At 43.0% G+C, this 10,833-nt stretch overlaps 3 long non-coding RNA genes across 3 annotated transcripts; 1 reads left to right on the top strand and 2 right to left on the bottom strand.

Annotated features, from left to right (window-relative positions):
• Positions 1–3,015: 3,015 nt before the first annotated feature.
• Positions 3,016–3,385, bottom strand: LOC146719723 (uncharacterized). Its single transcript, XR_014926370.1, has 2 exons — positions 3,167–3,385; positions 3,016–3,093 (listed from the first exon to the last, which is right to left on the bottom strand). It is a non-coding gene; the product is annotated as an uncharacterized LOC146719723 (long non-coding RNA).
• Positions 3,386–6,143: 2,758 nt separating this feature from the next.
• LOC146719722 (uncharacterized) lies at positions 6,144–6,436 on the bottom strand. The gene is made up of 2 exons (XR_014926373.1): positions 6,295–6,436; positions 6,144–6,221 (listed from the first exon to the last, which is right to left on the bottom strand). It is a non-coding gene; the product is annotated as an uncharacterized LOC146719722 (long non-coding RNA).
• Positions 6,437–7,050: 614 nt separating this feature from the next.
• Positions 7,051–7,464, top strand: LOC146719721 (uncharacterized). The gene is made up of 2 exons (XR_014926372.1): positions 7,051–7,313; positions 7,387–7,464. It is a non-coding gene; the product is annotated as an uncharacterized LOC146719721 (long non-coding RNA).
• The last annotated feature ends 3,369 nt before the right edge of the window (positions 7,465–10,833 follow it).

Here is a 10,833-nt window from a genome sequence, read left to right as displayed (position 1 = left end):
TTTCGCAGTGGGAATCCTCATGGATACCTCCGGCCTCCGGGAAGAGGCCAGAATGGTTATGTGGGACTTCTTGTTCCCCTTGGCCGATCCACGTGTGGATCGGTCAGGGGGCCCAAGACATACCTCACTAAACCTACTGCGGATACCTTCACGGGCGTTAATGGGGAACGGCCAGGATGCTGGTTTCCCATGCCGACTGGCCGCCCCCCCGCCTAATCCCTCCTTGGGAGAGTGCCGCCTTCAGCGCTGAAGGCGGCACTCTCCCCCCCCCGCGGATTGCATCGTGCGGGGGTTCTCGCGGTTGCGACGCAGGGCGGTATCGACCCTACGTCGCGCCCTCCCAAAGAGTTTGGAGGGCGGGGTCACGGCTCGAGTGTCCCGCTCGAGCCGCCACCCCCCGCCTCCGGAGCGGTGCTCCCTCTCCCCTCCCAAAGGGAATGGGGATTCGGCATTCGCCCCGGAGGCCCTCTCCAGGGAGTTCCTCTCAGAAGGAGAGAAACCCCCTCCGTGGACGGCGTTGCCCTCCCACCGGTGCCTTGTGGCTCCCGGTGAGAGGGCCCCGCGCGTCACGTCTCCGTCATAGAGGGGGGCCCAGGCGTCCCGAGAGACGCGTGGCCCCCCCTCGGTCCCCCCGATTACGGCTCCTTCCGCTCCCTTGGGAGTCAGGGATTCGGCCGCAATCAGGGGGATTTCCCGTTCGGGGGCGTGGCCGCGCCCACCCCGCCTAGGCGAGGCGGCGCACCCACGCCCCCGATTCTCGAGAGGTCTTAGGGGGGGAGTCCATGGACTTAATTGTCCCCGACCCCCCCCCGGCAACCTCACCCCGCGTCATACGGCGCGGGTGTCAAGATGGCGGACCCTCCCCGCCCCCCGCCACCACGGGAGAGTGATCTCCCCAATGGCGGGGAAAGAGAGGGCCCACCCCCTCCTCCGCGACTGCCTCTTGCATCGCTGAGGGCGAGCCCCCCCCCGGTTCCCGCCACCACAGACGAGCGAACTCGCCGATGGCGGGAAAAGAGGGGGCCCGTCCCCACTCCTGTCATCTCTACTTCCACCAGGGGCGCGCCCCCCCCCGATTCCCGCCACCACAGACGAGCAAGCTCGCCGATGGCGGGAAAAGAGGGGGCCCGCCCCCTCGCCTATTTCTGTCTCCTCCCCTTCCTCCGAGGACGCGCCCCCCCCCGATTCCCGCCGCCACAAACGAGCGAGCTCGCCGACGGCGGGAAAAGAGAGGGCCCGTCCCCGCGCCCATTTCTGTCTCCCCTCCTGAGGGCGCATCTCCCCCCACCCCCGCCACGGACGGGCGAACCCGCCAACGGCGGGAGAGGGGGGGGCCCGCCCCCATCTCCAGGATTGCTGCCTCCGTCCTCGTCTTCATCCGAGGGCTGAGAGGCATCTCTCCCAGCCCTCTCCCTCTCTCTCTCTGCCTCCTCCTTCTGTAAGAGCACTCTCTCACAGAAGAAGGAGAATGCCTTCCATACTTCTTCTCTCTCCACCATCTGTCTTACCACAGATGGTAGAGAGAGGTCCCCTCCTCCGATACTCGCCTTTAGTTCTTCCCTCTCCTCCGTCCAGGCCACACACTCTTGGAGCGTGTGGCCGGCGGTATCCCTCCTATTGCTGCAATGGTGGCAGCGTGTCGTGCGCTCCTTCTTGATGCGACACAGGTACTCACCGAAGCATCCATGCCCGGTGAGCACCTGCGTCATTCGGTAGGTAACACCCCCCTTGGCCCTGCCCAGCTACTGTTCCAGGCAGGGCCGGATGGCCCCGACGGTCCACTGCCCCGGCAGCTGCGGGTTTTGCAACATGCCGGACCAGCTTTCTATTAATTGCCGTCGGGTGTGAGTCCTCAATGCACGCCGGACACCAGCTGTGACGGCCGTTCCCTGCCTTTGTAGCCCGCGTGTACGCCTGTATACTTCGGCGTACATGCGGGCTAGTAATTCTATAGGGGGCACTCCTGAGAGTACCCCCACGGCCGTCCAGCTTACGGTACGGAACCCCCGGCAGATTCGGTTGGCCACCCGCCTTTGCAATTGATGCAGCGCATCTTTTATCCTGCGGGTGGCCTCCACTTTTTCCGCCCACACGGGGGCCCCGTACATGATCATAGAGTGTATGGTTCCGGCGTACAATCGGCGAACCCCTCCGTCCGGTCTCCCGAGGTTTGGCAGCAGTCGGCATAACGCCATCGCTGCCTTGTTTACCCTCGGGGTCAATTGGCGGAAGTGCTCGCCGAAGGCCCACTTAACATTATTTTTTCCTAGTATCTTTATTATCCTATAGGGACCTTTATATTGGTCTCCTAATTTCCCTCTGTTAGGTTCTTTAAGTAAGTAAACGCTATCGTTAATCTTAAATTTACGTGTATTGATTTTTTTATCGTAGTATTTCTTACTTCTATTCTTAGCATTATTTAAGTTTTCGCGTGGGCTGTTTGGGAATCGCGCAATTTGTTGAATAGTGTGGTTAAATATTGTGTATAGCTTTCGTTAGTCATGCTTTCGATGTCCGGGTCGCTCGAGGGGACCCGCGCGATTTTCCCGAAAATGAGTTCATACGGAGTGTATTTCGTACCCTCATGTACGCTCGTATTATACGAAAACGATGCTAGTTTTAAAATTTGATCCCATTCACTATTTCTATCAACAAATTGCTTCAGATATTCCCAGAGTACCTGGTGTGATTGTTCTACCGATACGTTCGCTTGTGGTCTGTACGCTGTGGTCTTACATTGCTTGATTTTAAATTTTCGGGCTACTGTCCTCATGAGGCTGTTTATAAAGTGTGAGCCCTGGTCGGTGAGGATCGCCGGTGCGCCGAATGTACAAATGAGGTCGTTAGTAAATGCTTCTGCTACCTGTATCGCTCCTGCTTGTTGGAGTGGGATCGCAAGGGAGTATTTGGTTAGCAGGTCTTGTATAGTTAGGATGTACGTTGTCACGTCCGGCCGTATAAATTTTTTCGTTTAACTAAGGTAGTAGATATTAAACTGACTACACTGGCTGTCTATTCGATTTGTTAAACTATATTTATTGACGTTTCGACCATACGGGTTGTGGTCCTTTTCAAAATTACAATAGAAGCATTCTAGAAATTAATGTACATGCAATCAGAATCAACATTTAAATTAAAAACGTGAAATGTAACAAATGAGACTTACAATGAGTTACTGCATATCGTTATTGACATTTAAAAGTACGCTCCGGTGAGACTTAACTTAAGATCGGATGGTAAATTAACTGCGTTTCACTTGTGTCATCTTGCTACGACTGAGCACACTGTACTAACGAATAAACACGCCGAAAATTATGTCAAAGTTAAAAGTTAACAATATTTACATTCTCGCTAAATTGTGATGTACCATATGGCAAATTACTAAAATAAATATAAAAAATGAAAAATAAAATATAAAAAGTATAAGATAATAAAAAGACAAATAAATAAATAAATAAATATATTCGGTTCGCTTATGTCATCCTGCCTTAACATACCAATAATAAACTACTAATAATAGCTCCCCAACAATGTATGTTAAAAATTTTTTACTTCAATTTCTAAACAAACTGTCATATATCGTACTAAAGCTTTCAGTGTCTTTCTGTAAATTGATACTGGAATTCAATTTCTTTATAAAATACATTTCGGCTATTTCTCTTTTTCTTCTATTGTTTCTTTATGCAGAATTAAAGAATTCGACCAATCAAATTCATGTCCTTGATTAATTCTGTGCTCACTAACAACAGAAAAATTGCTCGCTGAATTTTTAATATTACGTCGGTGTTCGTTAATCCTAGTACTGAGATGTCTTTTTGTCTGCCCTACATAATTAGAATCACAATTGTTACAATTAATACAATAGACTACGCCGGTTTGCTTATTAATATCTAAATTATCTTTCCCCGATTTTATTAAACAGTTCAGTTTTTTGGGGATGGTAAAAATTACATTAAGGTTCTTTTTGTTTAGAAATCTATATATGTCATTAGTGAACCGATTACAATATGAAATGACGATGAAATTTTCCCTCGAAACATCCGTCGAATCTACATTTATAATTTTTTTATCCTTATTGTTTATAGGTTGTGACAGCTTGTGGGTTCTATCATTGACATATTTATTAATAAGATTTTCCGGGAAGCAATTATTTTTCAAAATATTCTTTACAATTTTTAAATTAGAGTCATGAAACCGTTTGTTAGATAAATTTATTGCATGGTCAACTAAATTGGTAATAGTGTTAATTTTATATTTCGTCGGATGATTCGAGAAAAAATTGATGTATCTTCCTGAGAATGTTGGTTTTCTGTACCAGTTAGTTATGAGCTTATTATCATCCCTGTGGACAATTGTATTCAAAAAGCTGAGAGAATTATTAGTTTCAATCTCATAAGTAAAAGTTAGTCTTGGGTGATAGCTATTAAATACTTCGCTCACCTCTAACAGTTTATCGTTAGGAAGGATCATGAATATGTCATCTACATATCTATAGAAACAAGATGTTTCGAAACCAAGCAAGGACAAACAATCCGTTTCAAGATCCTCCATTACGATATTTGCGAGTATGGGGGAGAGAGGTGAGCCCATTGGACTCCCATAAATCTGTTCATAAGCTATCCCATTAAACATGAAACTAGTTGAACACAATATTGCATCAATCGCATGCCTGAACTGTTGAAAACTAAAATTAGTATGTTCCGATATCTCATTCATCTCTTTTCTATACCTTTTATGACTAGTTCCTTCGGAATATTAGTGTAGAGTGAAGAGACATCCAACGACACCATTATATCGGTTGACTCTATGGTTTTATTATTTATTGATTTGACGAACTCCCAACTATCTTTGACGAACGATCGAGGTTTTTGAATTGAATTTAGTAAGATAGAGTGTAAATAATTTGCCATCATATACGTTGGACTCCCAATAGAAGAGATGATAATTCTTAAGGGGGTTCCCGCTTTGTGGATCTTCGGCAATCCATATGCTCTCGGAGTGTTCCCGTTCGTGCATTTTAAATTATTAGAGTGCGTTCGTCAATTAAGTTGTTCTTTTGCCAAGATTTTAATAAGTCGTTAATTCTTTGAGATACATTGTTTATCGGGTCTTTTTTCATGATTTTATATGTCGATGTGTCACTCAACAATTCAGTCATCTGACGCACGTATTTGTCCTTGTTCATAATGACAGTGACTTGTCCCTTATCCGCTCGCGTTACAAAATATCTTTGTTGTCATTTAAAACTTTTTACACTTTGAGAATTCGATTAGAATATGTCTATTTATAAAATCTTGATGTTTTCTTTTGTTTTTAAGTCTATTCAAAGAATTAGCGATGCAGTTACGCGTATCATTCAGTAGGTTGCCCTTCAGTCGGTGGCTATTTAATTCAAAGTTTTTTATTACGTTAAGAGCAAATAACTCAGAATCTTTTTCACTATTATGATTAAACGGCAATCCGAATTTTTCCCCCAAGCTCAGAAACCTAAGTGTGTTCTCTGGTACTACTTTATCAGAATTATTAATTATCCATTTATTATAATCGAAATTGAAAAACCCACTATATAGCTTATTTTGACGATTGAGAAGCAGATCAAATTTTTTAATTAATTTACCTTTAATTATATTTTATGTTTTAGAACTTTTAGATTCTGTAATTCTTTAAACTCTTTAAGTAATTTATTCGGTAGCGCAGATTGCAGATTCCTTTCTAATTGTCTGCTTCTTACATTAGAACGATTTAAGAAAAAGTTAATGTCCTTAATTTCTAGGTTCAAAATAAGTTGTTTGCCACGCGATACAAATGTGGAAAACCTTCGAGTAACAAGATTATTCTGAAACCGTACTCTAAAATTCAAATTATGAATATGCGGTGGAAGCACGTCGAACCTTCTACACCGAAGCAAGAAGATGAGTTGTTGTTTAGTTGTAGAAATCTTCAAATTCAATCCCATCCACTGTTTCAAAAGCTGAGTCTGTTGCTTTCCATAATGTAACGTGATCAAATTGAAAAAACTTCCTTCCCGGTAAGATGCCATCATTAATGTCAAAGGCGTATAATAACAATAAAATATTAAATTTCGTTCGCCAGGAATGAAATACTAAGGTAGTAGATATTAAACTGACTACACTGGCTGTCTATTCGATTTGTTAAACTATATTTATTGACGTTTCGACCATACGGGTTGTGGTCCTTTTCAAAATTACAATAGAAGCATTCTAGAAATTAATGTACATGCAATCAGAATCAACATTTAAATTGAAAACGTGAAATGTAACAAATGAGACTTACAATGAGTTACTGCATATCGTTATTGACATTTAAAAGTACGCTCCGGTGAGACTTAACTTAAGATCGGATGGTAAATTAACTGCGTTTCACTTGTGTCATCTTGCTACGACTGAGCACACTGTACTAACGAATAAACACGCCGAAAATTATGTCAAGTTAAAAGTTAACAATATTTACATTCTCGCTAAATTGTGATGTACCATATATAAATTTCTAAACAAAAGAACCTTAACGTAATTTTTACCATCCCCAAAAAACTGAACTGTTTAATAAAATCGGGGAAAGATAATTTAGATATTAATAAGCAAACCGGCGTAGTCTATTGTATTAATTGTAACAATTGTGATTCTAATTATGTAGGGCAGACAAAAAGACATCTCAGTACTAGGATTAACGAACACCGACGTAATATTAAAAATTCAGCGAGCAATTTTTCTGTTGTTAGTGAGCACAGAATTAATCAAGGACATGAATTTGATTGGTCGAATCCTTTAATTCTGCATAAAGAAAACAATAGAAGAAAAAGAGAAATAGCCGAAATGTACTTTATCAAGAAATTGAATTCCAGTATCAATTTACAGAAAGACACTGAAAGCTTTAGTACGATATATGATAGTTTGTTTAGAAATTGAAGTAAAAAATTTTTAACATACATTGTTGGGAGCTATTATTAGTAGTTTATTATTGGTATGTTAAGGCAGGATGACATAAGCGAACCGAATATATTTATTTATTTATTTATTTGTGTTTTTATTATCTTATACTTTTTATATTTTATTTTTCATTTTTTATATTTTATTTTAGTAATTTGCCATATGGTACATCACAATTTAGCGAGAATGTAAATATTGTTAACTTTTAACTTTGACATAATTTTCGGCGTGTTTATTCGTTAGTACAGTGTGCTCAGTCGTAGCAAGATGACACAAGTGAAACGCAGTTAATTTACCATCCGATCTTAAGTTACGTCTCACCGGAGCGTACTTTTAAATGTCAATAACGATATGCAGTAACTCATTGTAAGTCTCATTTGTTACATTTTACGTTTTCAATTTAAATGTTGATTCTGATTGCATGTACATTAATTTCTAGAATGCTTCTATTGTAATTTTGAAAAGGACCACAACCCGTATGGTCGAAACGTCAATAAATATAGTTTAACAAATCGAATAGACAGCCAGTGTAGTCAGTTTAATATCTACTACCTTAGTATTTCATTCCTGGCGAACGAAATTTAATATTTTATTGTTATTTTTTCGTTTACTCCAAGTTCCTTAAACGCTATTTGAAAAGCGCGCCAAAGCCGGCCATGACGCTTAACTCCGCCTAGAAACTAAGCGTGGCGCTTCGTAGCGCCTAAGGATCTCCCACCACGGTGATAGCCCCTACTCCGGAGAATTCCCCCTCTCCAGGCCGCCGCAGGCCCGAGCCGCCGAAACGAAGGACCTCAGAGCAGTCCCGAATTTCACCAGTTCTCTGCGCGACACCGAACAGTACAGTCGCACTTCTAAATTCTAACTCTAAGTCCAAATTCTAAATCCTAACTCTAATTCAAAAATTCTAACTCTAAGTATAATAACCTAACTCTAAAATCTGAATTCTAAGTCTAAGTCTAAATTCTAATTCTAAGTTCTAGTTTCGAATTCTGTACTACTATACGAATAAACCAGTGTATTCATGTGTAAAAACCAGTGTTCAGTACTCTTCAAAACTTCCACTCCCGTGATAAAACACGATAGCGCTTAAATCTGTCATACGGCGTTTGAATTCAGAACAATTCAAAACTGTGTCTGGAACGGACCACCGCTCATCACAGTTAGAATTAACATTCTCAGCAATTGCCAAAATAAGGAACTGATAGTGAGGTCCGCCGCATATCAACCTTCCTTATTTGAGTAATCATTCAGAGGATGCATCAAATTCAATATGCCTAAGACGCGACGCGCAGGAAGGAAGAATCAATTACGAAAACTAAATCGACTCTATCGTGAATCAGCGACCGAGGAATATTCTCAATTCCTCGGAGTGGAATATCAGGCCGATCCTGAATACGAGAACATTTTTAACATTAAAAATAATAACAACGACGAACTCTTACCGTGGAGGTGCATACCAATAACTTTCCGACCACGACGCCTGCCGCTGCCCAACATCCCAGTGAACAACCCTCGCCGCACGCACTACCTCCAAGTACGAGCCGACACGATCAAGAAAGTGCTACTAAAGGTAAGTGAAATTCACGTTAACCTAAGGAATCGCGCGTGTTAGCAAATTCAGAGACGCTTCTACCACGTGGAAGAGAACATTCTAGAAAAATCTCCGACGCATTTTTCCTCTTTTCCATCGTCACTGCGGAAACTATAAAAAAAAGGGTTGGGCTATAAAACTAGGGTCGACCACCACGCGCGGTGCAACCCTCGGAATTCTAACACGGAAAACGCAAATAGTTCAATCTCTTAAAAATCTTTGTGTCTCAAGAAATAACTTCGTAAATCCGTACAACAAGTAGTCATTTAAACAATAATCAATTGAGAACACTCTCGATTTACCAACATTACCAACAATATACCGACATACGTTCTTTTACCGACATTACCGACGATATACCGACATACGTTCTTTTACCGACGTTATCGACAATATACCGACATACCGACATTACCGACGATATACCGACATACGTTCTTTTACCGACGTTATCGACAATATACCGACATACGTTCTTTTACCGACATTACCGACTATATATCGACATACGTTCTTATACCGACATTACCAACCATATACCGACGTACGTTCTTTTACCAACGGGTTATCGACACCTTACTGGCACCTTACCAGTGTTTTACTGAACAATTACCGACGGTTTTGCCGACGACTACTAACTTCTCGATAACTGCCGGGTTCACCGAAGATCTACGAGCGAATGACGCATTATCAATTCGATTACGCAACAAGCACAAATGTGCCCACTCACCCTTAGAGGCATAACCCCTCCTCCAGAAGTTAATCTCTTTGTACCGTTTGAACCCTTATTCTATTGCCAAGTCGGTGTCGGGTACATCCATTTTGAGACTAAGGCAGTCCTTTGCATGTCATGCTACTCCACCTTACCTAGAGTCTCAAAACTACTTTGGACAAGGATTCGGAAGCATACTTTAATCATAGGCGGAACACCTATCGGAATAAATTGCGGAGTTTGCAACTTCCGACTTACCCTTACGCAAATTGGTGATTTGTGCAAGCTTTGCCAGTCTACGTACGAAGATTACTTACGCAACCCCAACGACGTTTCGCATAGAGCAATCGACGAAGCTATCTTTATTACAGTAGAGTCACAGGTAGGTCCCACGCAATAATCCGATCACCTCAGTTCCAGCGCGAATAACCTCAGATCGCGGGTATCCCCGGGGAAAATCGCATAGATTCGCGTACCCGTAATAGCGATCGTGTCTCGTGGAAAAAGCCGAGCTCTGCATTCAAATTTTCGCAGCCGCGACCCCACGAGACGTAACAACGTATTGTTTTGTTTCGTGGTTGGGAGGGGACCCATTATATCCATGGAGACCTTTTCGAAGGCCGAATCGGGGGTGTCGGTTAGGATCATTGGTTGCTTAGTTTTTACGCGAACCAATTTCTTTAATTGACACGCGCGGCAGTTTTTGACGAAATTTTGGACATCAGTTTTTATACCGCTCCAAGTGTAGCGTTTTTTAATCTTATTGTAAGTTTTGGTGATGTCCTTGTGTCCTGCTACCGCGGAACAATGATTTTCGGCGAGAATTTGTTCTCTTTGGTCCTTCTCGGGAATCGTTATGTCGTTCGTACAAATAAATATTCTTATGTCGATTTCGTCTAGTATTTTAATTAAGAGGTTATATATCGTATTCCAATGTACATTGTCAACGTTGCCTTTACTGATCGAAATCGAAGCCCAATTCTCGGATAACGTCTAGTAGCGAGTGTATTGCTTCTTTTATTATTTCTTTTTCGGTAACGCCGGAGATTCTTTCCTTTACCGCGAGTGAAATTACGCGTCGGGTGCCCTCGCGACTTATCCTTGCCCTGCCCAAAGCTGCATCTCTGGTCATCGGCAAGGAGTTCGCTACTTGCAATATTTGGGCTCCCTTGTCGATCGGTGTTCCTTGTTGCGTTATGAAAATGACAAGGTTATCCTTCCGTGTCGCGAAATTGTTCGGGATATTTATCACGCGGGGCCTCACGGCGGCCCGTGGAATGAAAGGACTGTTTACGTTTTTGAATAACTCCTCGCTACTGGAACTGGAGTTGCTATCGGTTTCGTTTTCCGAGTCGCTGTCCTCGCTGGAACTAGGGAGCGAGTTTGTTTCCTCTGATTTCGAATTATCGGGGGTCGGTGAGGGACGCTGTTCGCCGCAATCCAGCTTGTTTGTAATTCGTGGAGTTTTTGCGCCTCGCTTCTTCTTGGCGGTGAATAGGGATTCATTGGAGTCGGACAATCTTTGTATTTGTGAGAGAGGGATGACTCGTTTGATTTCGGGCATAGGATCTGGGGTAGGA

Source organism: Nylanderia fulva, unplaced genomic scaffold (genome assembly GCF_048542155.1).
Source record: "Nylanderia fulva isolate GAGA-0341 unplaced genomic scaffold, ASM4854215v1 Scaffold89, whole genome shotgun sequence".
Taxonomy (NCBI): Eukaryota; Metazoa; Arthropoda; class Insecta; order Hymenoptera; family Formicidae; genus Nylanderia; species Nylanderia fulva.
Note: the sequence above shows the minus strand (reverse complement) of the source record. Positions and strands in the feature narration are given on the sequence as shown.